Raw genomic sequence first — 11810 nt, 5'->3', positions numbered from 1 at the left:
GGGTTTGAAACCAACGGTACCAATGACTTATCTCATCTAAAACTGTAATTCTAAATATACACCTACAAATCTTAGTACGATCCGTAAACTACAGAACAGGAGTACAAAAATGATAAGAAATAAGCGACAATCTTTAAAATGGCAGCCGACGCAAAAAGGGACGCAACTCTTCAACTCGAATTTTTTTTTGTGTTTAATTCGTGATTTGAAATACACAGACAACAGGGAAAAAAAACAAAACAAAAAAAAAACGAATATTTAATATATTTACTGTGTTTTGTTTCAATTAAATGAAAATCTTTTTTTTTTTTTCTATTTTTGTAATTAAGTAATTTTTTGTTGGTTTGTTTCTGTTGAAAAGATACCGAATTTATTATTTGTTGTTGACGTGTAAACGACCTTGACATTCGTAATGAAGACAAAATGTAAGTTTCTTTAAAAAATGTCGTATTTTGTGTAAATGTTTGTAAGTTTAAATGAGATGAAATTATTTGTTATGAATTAGTTATTTTTTTAATAGAAAAATTGTGATGTGTCCATGTTGTTTACATTTTAATTTGTGTTATTTTATTGGTTTTAAAGCGAAGTGGTTAGTATGTGGAGTTGTGTAATATAAAAATAGCAAGTGGCGCCCTGCATAGCCCCATACTTACCTGGCACAGGGGTCAACGGTGATCATCCAGGCCGTTCTCCCAGAGCGAGGCCCTTCCATTGCACTACGGTTGGGTTGACCTTTGCGATCGTCCCAAATGTGGACGACTCGGGTGCGCTATTTCTAAGTGTGGGGTCTGCGTTCGCGCTCACCCCGATAACTAATCTAAAATCAGAAAACCTTTCTTTTGACAAAAAATAAATGTACCCCCCAACTCTAACACGTACCCGTTTTTTTTTTTTTTCTTGGTCACCCTATATTATCTCGTAATTGTATTTTGTTAACTTTACATAATTACAACTTCAATAATTTTAGAGTAAGATTTCAGAAATATTATAAACATATATATAGAAAAAATATCCATAATAAATTTCTATGCGTGCAGGTTGAGATTCGTGTTCACCGAGATAATTAAATGAAAACCCAAAACATTTATCAAATAATATGCATTATTTTTTTGTGCAAAATTTGTTCAGTTTAAGAAGGCCAAAGAATGGAACAATAAAAAAAAAATTGTCCTTTTAGAAAAATGTATATTTGTTTTTTAAGACATTTACCCCTCTGACTACAAATAAGAAATAGGGAAACGATAAGAATTGATATACATGTTTCGCATTCATTTTACACACATAAATATATATACATACACACACCAGGTGAAGTATTTAAGAGTGATAACTAATGAATTTAACAAGGTTATTAAAAGTGCTCAATACAAGAAAAGCAAGATATATTTTTATTAAAATAATCATATTTACATGGTTGAGACACTAGAGATGCTAATATTTTGGGCAAATGATTGGTTAAACTTAAAAGTCCTCATCAGGCAACTTAATAAATGGTTGCTTTCCACAAAAGAAATTGATCCTCATATATATATATATATATATGATTGATTGAAGGTTACTATTTTATTAATAGTTTCTGACACCTGTTTTTTCCGACCACAAAACTGATAAAAAAAAAAAAACAGGATGAAAAGGTGTCACGCCATTTCTTACCGTTTTAAGTATATCGAAGCAATCATATTCAGCATCTCTGCACTCTGCAGTGGACAACAATCGGCTTTGAAACATCCAATGCCACTTTGATTTGTGTACGAAAAACTTCTTTTTTGTGTCTCGGCTTGCAAATAAAACCTGAATAATATCAGCCAACATGGCAAAAATTTTATTAAAAAATAAATCTTTTAAATTCATAAAAACTAATGATAGGAATTAATAAAGTTCATAAAATAAAAGCATTTTGGTCAGAGTTAGCATGCGACGGGAATAAACGCTTACCAACATGGACTCTGAAATGCAGTCAATTACTTTCATTTATATGCTGATAATATTGCTGGAAAGATTATATATTAGTGGCCAGGCAAAGCCATAGGGGAGACAACTGAAGCAGCAAAACTGAAGCTGGCCTGCAGGACACTATATATACAAATATAGGCAAATGTGAGCATATTTTATTGGTTTGAAAATCGATTTTTTTTTTTTTTTATATCAAATGTCATAAAATTTTAACGATAGGATAGGATAAGAATCTTCAAAACGCCTGCACATTTTTGTGTAGTTTCGTCCCTTAGAACCAAAGATATGAGCATCTCAGTATTCAATTTAGTTACCACTATAGACACATATACCACCTTTTTTTGACAATTTTATAAGTTCCAAATCTCAGTGACTATTGATCAGAATTTAACAAATGAAGACGCGTTAGAAAGCTAATGACCTGAATTGTGTAGTGGACTGTGACATTTGCCCTTAAGGTCGCACATTTAGCCTATTTTTGTCACTTTTTACAGCCATAAAATGTTTCAATCATAGTCATGTTTTCCTAGTTTTGCATATGAATTACAAAATATTTGATATTTCCTCAAAACCTCTGGCCTTGATGGAGGGGAGACTAAAACTTGGCGTTTCAAATGATCTAAAATAACAGCAAGGGGAGACTTGATTCCAAATATTTCTCATATGTTACATCTCCCCTCTTTGGTTTTCATATCCCACTTAAAATAAATTTCACATTGTATAAGGATTATTTGATAATGGATGAACCTTTCTAAGAGGGTTTAACATATTAGTCATTGTAAACAAATTTGCTGATTTGCCACCCTTTGATGTAATGGTTTGACATAACTTGCAGACAGCTGTATTCTTATTCTTGGGATTTCCATCAAAAATACTTCCAGCAGAAACTGGTTGCCATAATGGTTGAAGGTTGTTGTCAATATTAATTTTTTACATATTTAAATTAACTATGTCTGATATCTAGTTAGTAATTTATCTCAATAAAATATTATCTAAACCAGAAAAATAAAAATAGATAATGGTAGCAAGAGTCTGAAAATAAGGAACAAGAGTATGACTGATGAAGAATGCTTTATTATCAGTTCACACGTGGTCACAATTTACTGTACAATTCTTCAACATGAAAACTGAAAGATGAAGTAATAATTTTCTTTTACAAATGATTTAAAGTAAAAAATGTTAATTCGACAGAGAAAGTAGGAAATTTCCCATATGCTTACATCTATTTGCCTCAAAAGTCTACATATACACTAACTCTGACCTTTCTTCTTTTAAATTTCTTATTTGTTTTGTAACTATGTGTATTTTAATTTATATATGCATTTGTCTTTACTCTGGTCAGCTTTTTAAATTCACCCCCCCCCTCCAAGCAAAACTCAATCATGTTCACTTCCAGCTAAACTAGTTTCCACGCTCTTTACTAGGGCTAGGGAACAAATAATATTAGGCCATATAAATGTTCCGAATTTAGCACAAACGTGGATTTATTTTTACTTTAGAAGTGAGAATCCAGAAAAAAAAAAGTAAAATTTAACATATACACGCATGTGCGTAGAACTCGTAAGATAAAAATAGAACGAACACGATATCCGGTCCAAGAAATCACTCCCCCCCCCTCCTCCAAATTTGGCCAGCCGGGATACTGCAAGTTGGCGCGTCGCTTAAGATGAGATAAGTTTTTTTTTTCTCTCTTTTTTTCCAAATGAAGGTAGCCCTAAAAAAAAACCAAAAAAACAACACTAACTCTGACCTTTCTTCTTTTAAATTTCTTATTTGTTTTGTAACTATGTGTATTTTAATTTATATATGCATTTGTCTTTACTCTGGTCAGCTTTTTAAATTCACCTCCCCCCCCAAGCAAAACTCAATCATGTTCACTTCCAGCTAAAGTAGTCTCCACGCTCTTTACTAGGGCTAGGGAACAAATATTAGACCATATAAATGTTCCAAATTTAGCACAAACGTGGATTTATTTTTACTTTAGAAATGAGAAGAACTTTATTTAAGTAATATACTTAATATCTACAACTGCTATATGCTCGCTTGTACTAATAAAGAGGTCTCGCTGATATCTCTACCAAACCACTGGATATGGCCTTTAACTGTTACTATAATTGTAACTGAAATCTACAGATATATTAGCTGCGGCTCTAGGACCTATCTTCTGAATAGATACGTTGTCTTATCCCCAACCCAACCTTAATGACTGCCTAAAAATATGAATTCCGAATCACGTCGAAATAATTTGTTTCTCTTTACCTCCAAGACGTCTGCCTATGTCTAACCTTCATAAAAAATAGGGGAAATGAAAGGTAGATTCTATTTTCTCCCAAACTAAAACAATACTGTAAACTCTAAATCCAAATGAAACTTTACTGTATTCTGTAAGTAAATAACCCTGACCCTTGAAAGCTAACAATCTGCCCCCCACTAGCTGCGACTAAACCCTACATTTTACACACGCCGTAATAGTGGAATCCTTAACCTCAAGTTCCTAACTTCCAGAAACTACCCGCCAAACGGTCTTCACTAAACATCTATACATTTCTACCCCTGACATACATTAGAGGTCACTCCTATCCAATTAGGTACTTACCAGCCAAGTATGCACTCAGATGCAAACCGATCTTCATTACATAGCAATTGCCTCTTCCTAGACGGCTCTGCAACAAACAACACTAAACCAAGCCGATACTCACTGCCATGCAAAACTCGCTATGATTCTTAAATGAAAACTGAAACTATCTCCCCCCTGAATAGTGGAAACACTGACAACTCCTATTTGCATCTACTGAAAACTCGCCCAAATATATATTACTTAATTATGCATACGAAATACACCATAACCTAAAATGTACCTCCAGTTACACCCTGGGTGTACTGCACCTACACCCTAACCTCCGTAAACCTTAATATACAGTGACTGGGCAAAATTTCTTAGCTCCATTCCTAATACCTACTCAAACTATTACGTTATCCAGAATCCAAACTAACAAAAGTTATAAAATAAAAACAAAAAACCTAAGGTAAATGTCCTAATCCGCACTAATGCTTCTCTAACAAGCCTCCCCTCAAAACTACTCCTACTGCATGCCCATAAATAACTTTGAAGAGTGTAACTATTCATTAGATATATAACCTCTACAAACTAACCCTGTAACATTAACAAACAAGCCTCCCCACAAAACCGCTTCCACTGCATGCCCCTAAATCTCTTTGAGGAGTGTAACTATTCATTGATAAATAACCTTTACAAACTAACCTTGTAACACCAACTAACCACGCGAGGTCGCAGAAATACCTGGAGTAGGACCCAGGCGCGGAGCAAACCCTCTCAGGGCTGATGGATCCAGTAGATCTTCCCAGATCACCGTCGAGGAGAAGGAAAACTCTGAAACTAAACCAAAGGGGAGGGAGACCTCTCCAGTCTTGGACGACAACCTTCCTAGAGCTGGTGACTCAAACAAATTACCGGTCTACAAACCTAGATTGCTTAAGGAGTAGATAGGCCCTGTCTATCGCCGGCTTCCATACTCCTTCTTTGCCTATTAGTCAGGCGCAGAGACACTATCACAGGTGAATCAACAAAACACTTAGTGGTAGATCTTGTTTCTTGTCTAGGGCATTGAATGCCGTTCCCCCACTCCCGACACATCCCACCCCTCATAACTGGGCACTTGGGAGTGCTTGAGTACCACGCATGCCTGTGCAATTAGATTGGGGTGATCTTCTTCTGATGGGCTGAGGGTACCGGATTGACAGTTCCTGGTTGCTGTTTCCGACTGGTAGTACAGGAGCCCTAACTCTTTGGTAGCGCTTAGAGCGGCTGCTCCATCAACAGTTGTATAATATCGGGTTGTTTGTAGTGCCATGTCGCGCATGGAAAGGGATCCTGCACTCATCCCCGATGGGCTTTCCCAAGGCCACAGTCCTAGTTGAAGAAAGGTCAGCCAATTGGTCTACTTGTGTTGCATGTCTGATATCCTGCATAACCTCTTCTTCAGCTCCCCCTCACCTAACTGAAACTCTTTAAAAACATGATGACACTAAAATCTAAAAATAAGCTTAAACCAGGCCTAGGGACAAACAAATTTAACTTGCCTCCTCCCTTGAGGCTTGCATTCACTAACATCCGTGGGCTTAGAACTAATTTAGCTGATGTTGAAGCATTTCTCCTAACAAATACCCCGGATATCTTAGCACTAAGCGAGACTAACCTACACTCCTCCATCCCCTCTAACTACTTTAACATGCCTGGCTATCTCCCACTCTGCCGTAAGGACTCTGACAGACATATGCACGGACTTGGAGTCTACATTCGTAATACCCTCCCCCTGACTAGAGAAACAAACCTAGAAACAGACGATCAAGCCTTTATGTGCTTTAGACTAAACATACAACGCAACATTTGCTACTTTTATTTTCTCTACCGCTCTCCCTCAACCCAGGATTGCACCATAATAAACAAAGTCTCCGACAGTATAGACACAGCACTCTCCCTTGACACTAGCGCCCAAGTCCATGTATTTGGCGACTTTAATGTTCACCACAAAAACTGGCTTGGATTCTCTACTCACACAGATGCAGCGGGCAGCACAACACATAGTTTTGCTATATCTCACTCCCTATCACAAATGGTTACATTTCCAACCCGTTTCCTTGACCAGCAAGAACAACAAGCATCACTTCTAGATCTGTTTCTGACTACAGTTTCCGAGGATTGTACAACAAATGCTAACAGCCCACTCGGGAACGCTGACCATGCAGTGATAATGGTAGAAATCGCCCAAAATTCTAGACCCAAAACTGAAGAGCCAGTGCTCAAAACAACGAGATATTTTAAAAAGGCTGACTGGGAAGCCATCAGAGATCTTATCAGAGATGCCCCATGGGGAAATATTTTTTCTCTTCCTGCCGAACAGTGCGCAAATGAGACCACTGAATGGTTCAAAACAGCAATGGAAGCACATGTTCCCGTGTGGAAATTTTATAGCAAGCCCCACTCTCCCCAATGGTTTACTTCGACTTGCGCAACTGCCATTGCTCAAAGGCAGCATGCATACCGCAGATTTAACCGACATAAGTCCAGTTCAAACAAACAGAAGTACATAGAAGCGAGAAATAATGTTAAGAAAGAAATAGCGACAGCTAAGAGAGAATTTACTGAAACCACTAAAAAACGCATCGAAGCACAAAAATTAGGAAATCGTGACTTCTGGAAAATCTACAACAGTGTAGTAAACAATGGGCAATCAACAATTCCCCCACTAACCAACAATCACGAGGTTGTTTGCTCAGCAACCGACAAAGCTAATATGCTTGCCAGCCGGTTTGCCTCAAACTCCACACTAGACCCTACCAACCACCCCCTGCCTGACTTTCCTTTGCGGACAGACGCCACGCTAGACGATCTAAAAATCACCCCTGCTCAGGTACATGCTATCATAATAAATCTTGACACTTCCAAAGCATGCGGACCTGATCTCATCCCAGCTGTGCTATTAAAAAAGTGCTCAGCTGAAGTAGCTCCAGTTCTCTCCAAACTCTTCAACAAATGCCTTAATGAATCATGCTTTCCGGGCTGTTGAAAAACCGCTTCTGTGGTACCAATATTCAAGAATTCTGGCGAAAGAACTGACCCATCAAATTATCGCCCCATTAGCCTCCTCCCACTTTTCGCCAAAATATTTGAGACCATAATTAACCATGCTCTAGTCCGGCACCTTACAGACGCTAAACTTCTGACTGACAAACAATATGGATTTAGACAAGCCCGTTCCACAGCTGACATTCTCACTGTAATCTCTGAACGTATATACCATTCACTGGACAAAACGGGGGAGGGCAGAGCGGTAGCTCTAGATATATCTAAGGCTTTTGACAGGGTATGGCACAAGGGTCTCCTCAGGAAAATTAAATCATACGGTATCACTGGTAGAATACTTAGCATAATTGAATCCTTCTTAGACAAGAGAAAAATCCAGGTTGTCCTCGACGGTCGAACATCTAAACAGTGTGATATAAATGCGGGAGTGCCTCAGGGGTCTATTCTTGGACCTCTATTGTTCCTGATATTTATTAATGACCTCCCCGACAAAACTGCCTCTGAGATGGGTATATATGCTGATGATACTACACTCTTTAAAAGGCATGACAGGAAAACAAATGAACACATATCTAAAGAAATGGCAAAAACACTAGAGGATGACCTCCAATCTGTAGTGGAATGGGGACATAAATGGATGGTCACATTCAATGCTGCCAAAACCAAACTGGTTTCCTTCAATAACTACAAGAAACCTTCTCTGCCACCAATAGCAATGGCCAGTGACTCCCTGTCTGAGAGTACATCTTTCAAACTCCTTGGCCTAACATTCACAGGAAACATGAGCTGGAACAATTATATTGAAAACATTGCCAGGGCCGCTGCAAAAAAAGGTAGGCTCTCTCTACCGTGCTAGAAAACTACTGACACCTGAAAGTATCCTGTATCTCTATAAGGCCACCATTCGCCCATGTATGGAGTATTGTTGTCACATCTGGGCTGGTGCGTCTACTGCTGGTCTCTCGCTCCTAGACAAGGTTCAAAATAGAGTCGCCAATCTGATAGGCCCTGAACTGGCATCTGGGCTTCAGCCTCTGTCCCATTGACGAAACGTTGCATCCCTCTGCTTGTTCTACAAGTATTTTAGTGGTGAGTGCTCTGACGAACTGCAGACACTTGTGCTCCCACGACGCAGACACCCTCGACAAACCCGACAGGCAGCTAAATCCCACCCCCACGCAGTAGAGATCCCTAGATGCAAAAGATCCTTCTACTCCAGTAGTTTCTTCCCCAGAACCGCTAGACTCTGGAATTCCATTCCAGGATCATGCTTCCCTAACTGTACTGACATGCAGAAGTTCAAGTGCAACGTGAACCGACATCTTGCTGCCCAAATCCCTACATAGTGCCCCCGTAGTTGCTGACCCTGATAGTAGCCCCCTACACCTGAGTGGCAATGTGCCTTGTTTGGGGTGAAAATGTAATAAAAAAAAGAAAAAAAAAAATAGATAAAATGCTATAAAACAGTATTTCTATTTGTTCATTTATTATTTTCTGTGTGTGCAAGATTGGAATCTTCCTGACCACAAGGGAATATTTGTGGTTTGGCAAGATGAAAGAGATTCAATCTATAGATACCAATAAAAAAAAAAAAATAGAGTCCGTCTATCCGGCTCCTACCCCGCCTTACTTTACTTCCACTCTCCCTTCCTGCCCCATCGTATAATAATGGTCTGCTTAATAACTCTTCTTTCCTGGTTCTTATTAAGACCAAAAACTTTTTTTCTTCCGCGTCTATCCATGTATGTAATTTTGGATGCAGACCTATCGCTGGTTGAATAGTCTGTCAGAATAAGTCTAGTAAACCGTAGTCTTCGAGGGCGGGGGAGGGTCTATTGGTAATCATTCTAAACTTTACGTTTCGAGGTAGGTAACGCCGGCCCTGATTTTCAAGCGGGAGTATTACCGTTGAGATTCTCGTTTACATTCGGTTGGTTGGTTGTTAGGTTTTCCGCTAATTCAACTCTTACTCTACTTCCGCTCTCCCTTCCTGCCCCATCGTATAATAATGGTCTGCTTAATAACTCTTCTTTCCTGGTTCTTACAAATACTTTTTTTTTACTTTTGAAATCTCAACTCTATAATAATATATACAAAATCTGGACAAATTAAAATATCATATTTAAACGTATTTTCTGTTTCCCACTAGTACATATGTAAGACTAGCGTGGGTGCCCGGCGTTGCCCGGGTGTTTGGAGGTGTGGTAGTAGGTAGACAGGCGCAATCCCGAGGAAATGAACGTGAAAAAAAAAGGAGGAAATGAACGTGAAAAAAAGATGAGTTGGTAATTAACTTTTGCCTGTGTGGCGGATATTGGCACTAAGACAAAATAAAAAACATTTTTAAAAAAAGAGAGAGAGGTTGGGTCGAACTCGAAAATGTAGGGAAATTAGCTTTCCTTGCTAACCATTAGGCCAAAGAAAATAGTGAATTCAATGAGTTGATAATTTAGTTAAAAATCATAGGAGTCGTCACGCATGCACAGAAATGAATGCTGCTTTTAAATCTGGCCAAAGGCCAGTTAAGCTTCCTGCTTTCTGCCATTTTATTTATTTGTTTCCCCACGAAAGCAAATTCGTTTTTAATGTTGGGGAAAACCAGCTCTCCCCAAAAAGGGGGCAATCTGGCAGTATCTAAATAAACAGTAATTGTTTCAGTATGAAGAGTTTCCCCTACCATTGACCAAGGATGAATTACAGAAAAGGTGCTACCCAGGCGAAGGCCGGGAGTTGGCGTTTGTGTTCAATTAGTTTCACTTTATTTATTTGCTTCTCCACAAAAACAAATTAGACACAAGGTCGTTTCTAATGGGAGTGGGGAGGGACCAGCTCTTCCCAAAAAGGGGGCACTCTGGCAATATTCAAATAAATAGTACCAATTAATTAATAGGACCAATTAAAGAAAAGATGCTAACCGGGTAAAGGCCGGGAATTGGCGCCAGCACTCGATTAGTTTCGATTAGACAAACAAACAGCAGAGACAACCGCACGGAGGGAATTTTTTAAAACTCGATAAAACAAAAGATACAGACGATGTCTGTTTGCGAATCTGAGATATTATGATCTAGGAAGTATGCAAAAACTCCAAGAATCTAACCGACGCGAGAACCCTGACAAAAAGCCTTTTGTGGACATACACAAACACACGCACCCATTTTGCCCTTTATATATATACTAGCGGGGGGTACCCGGCGTTGCCCGGGTGTTTGGAGGTGTGTGTGGTTTTGAATAAATCAAAACTCCAGGGGGGGGGGTTAAATAATAAAAAAAAAGTTTTGGTAGGTGAGTATGAGGATCGAACCCGAACCCTTGGGGCAAAGTTGGAAATTAAAGTGTGAAAAAAAACGTGTGATGTTAACCACTGGGACACCGCGACATACAACGGAAACACAGTTGAATTTATTTATTTATTTATTTAAGTATTAAAAACAGAATTGACATGTGGCCACAATAAAAGTTAACTCTGTTGCTTCATTAATGAGGTCAAATAGCAGGAGCGAACTTTTGCTGCCGGGCAGCTTTTGGGTTTGTTTACCCAACTTTGACAGGTTTTTTCCCCAAGATGTTGGTGGGGGGGAACCAGCTCCCCATTGTCCAGATTGAATAGCAATTGTCTGATATAAGGAGTTTGGCCCAACATTGATCAAAGCTGATTTCCTCTGGACGTTTCCCGGTGCGATTGCCGAGAACACGCATTAGCTCTGAATTAGGTTCGGTATTATACAAAAAAGCTGAACAAACACAAGACGGGCTGGAATAGCAATCTAGAGGCGACCTGCATTCCCAAATCATAGATATTATTATCTAGGAGGTATATAAACAGTTCTAAGCGATAGTAACCCCCCTCCCCCTGGGAGCATCGGCGAAAAAAGCCTTTTCGAGGCATACATAAAATGATCACACACATTTTGCCTTTTATATTTATACAGACTAGCGGGGGGGGGGTACCCGGCGTTACCCGGGTGTTTAGAGGTGTGTGTGCTTGGGCAGAATAAGCAAAGTAAATATTTTTAAATAATAAACTATTAAAACTTAAAAAAATCGAAAAAAACACCCAAAAAAACTAACGCAAGGCAAACAAACGATGTTAAATGTAAAAATCGGAAAAACAAAAACAGAAAATGCGAATGTGATGGAAAAATAAAACAGAAAAACGAACGTTAAAATTTCTTTAAAAAATCTGAATAATAAAAACAAAAAAAAAACACTAGCTTAAATAACCCTATTTCAATATTAAAATTTAAAAAATCGG

General features: G+C 38.6%; 1 non-coding gene across 1 annotated transcript; it reads left to right on the top strand.

Annotated features, from left to right (window-relative positions):
* Window positions 1-645: 645 nt before the first annotated feature.
* On the top strand, window positions 646-809 carry LOC145269895 (U1 spliceosomal RNA). The gene has a single exon (XR_013865283.1). It is a non-coding gene; the product is annotated as a U1 spliceosomal RNA (small nuclear RNA).
* The last annotated feature ends 11001 nt before the right edge of the window (window positions 810-11810 follow it).

The sequence above is a fragment of the Euprymna scolopes genome, chromosome 45 (assembly GCF_053919585.1).
Source record: "Euprymna scolopes isolate OS-2025 chromosome 45, ASM5391958v1, whole genome shotgun sequence".
In the NCBI taxonomy this organism is placed as follows: Eukaryota; Metazoa; Mollusca; class Cephalopoda; order Sepiida; family Sepiolidae; genus Euprymna; species Euprymna scolopes.
This window is presented reverse-complemented; position numbering and strand designations above follow the sequence as displayed.